The sequence below is a fragment of the Capricornis sumatraensis genome, chromosome 18, assembly GCF_032405125.1.
Source record: "Capricornis sumatraensis isolate serow.1 chromosome 18, serow.2, whole genome shotgun sequence".
Lineage (NCBI taxonomy): Eukaryota > Metazoa > Chordata > Mammalia > Artiodactyla > Bovidae > Capricornis > Capricornis sumatraensis.
Window position 1 is genome coordinate 43,127,558 of NC_091086.1, and position 1,422 is coordinate 43,128,979.

At 35.8% G+C, this 1,422-nt stretch overlaps 1 non-coding gene across 1 annotated transcript; it reads left to right on the forward strand.

Moving 5' to 3' along the window:
- The first annotated feature begins 545 nt into the window (after positions 1–545).
- On the forward strand, positions 546–669 carry LOC138094775 (small nucleolar RNA SNORA17). The gene has a single exon (XR_011146284.1). It is a non-coding gene; the product is annotated as a small nucleolar RNA SNORA17 (small nucleolar RNA).
- The last annotated feature ends 753 nt before the right edge of the window (positions 670–1,422 follow it).

Here is a 1,422-nt window from a genome sequence, read left to right on the forward strand (position 1 = left end):
TCTTCTCCTTGATAAAATGAGTTCAAAAACATCAGTTCTTCAGTGCTCAGTCTTCTTTATGGTCCAACTCTCACATCCACACATGGGGGGATGCAGATAAATTAGGAGTTTGGGATTAATAGATGTACACCATTATATACAAAGTAGATAAATAACAAGGACTTACTGTATAGCACAGGAAACTATATTCAATATCTTATAATAATCTATAATGGAAAAGAATCTGAAAGAGAACATATACATAGATATATGTGTTCAGTTCAGTCGCTCCGTCGTGTCCGACTCTTTGCGACCCCATGAACCGTAGCACGCCAGGCCTCCCTGTCCATCACCAACTCCCGGAGTCCACCCAAACCCATGTCCATTGAGTCGAAGATGCCATCCAACCATCTCATCCTCTGTCGTCCCCCTCTCCTCCTGCCCTCAATCCCTCCCAGCATCAGGGTCTTTGTATGTATATAAAAAACTGAATCACCTTGCTATGCACCTGAAACTATCGCAACATTGTAAACCAACTGTATTTCAGCTGCTCTGCACATATTGGACCTGCCAGCATCATCAGAGCAGCTGTCCTGTTGCACCTGTGACACTGGGGCAGAGAGGAAGCAACTATTTCTATACACAGTGCTCATAACAGTGAGGGCTAAGTATGGTTTATAGCCAGACATTGCTGAGAGAAAAAAAAAACTAACAAAAAATTTTAAAAATCTATACTTCAATTAAAAAAATCATAAAATTAAAAAAAAAGCATGAATGCTAGTCCAGATTGAGATGTGCTATTTAAGATTAAATTCACATTGGATTTAATATAAAAATGTAAAATATTCATTAATTATTTTTATGTTAATTGAATGTTGAAGTGATCATATTTTGAAGATACTGGAATAAATAAAATAAGTTACTAATATTAAAACTAAAAAAAGTTGTATGGAAAACCCAAGGAGTGAGGGATTATAAAATCTCAATAATAAAGACCCTGGAGTCTAGAATTTAGGATCATTCTATCATTATTATCTTTCTAAAGAATGACTGGAGGCTGTGTTTAAATAGCTTATTCCATTATAACCCCTCTGCAGGGGGTGGGGAACAAGTGAGAGTTAAATATTAGTTATTATCATATAACTATGCAGCAGGAGCTATAAACAACAGTATTTGCCATGAAATTACTATTTACCTAAATAAAACTGTACTGCTTTGAAAAATCTATACTACAAATACTGCAAGTTCATTTAAGGGTATTCTCCCACTCTATCCTCGAACCTAGAAATAAGTCTGGTTTAATGAAGTGTTTACTGCATTAAATAGATGAGATTTAGCCAGTGTGGTTTCCATTTATCTTCCTTTTCTATGACCAAAACTGATGTATATAAACAGGATTTTACTGGAAAAGTACCTTTGGCAAGAAAAAGGGGATACCCAACA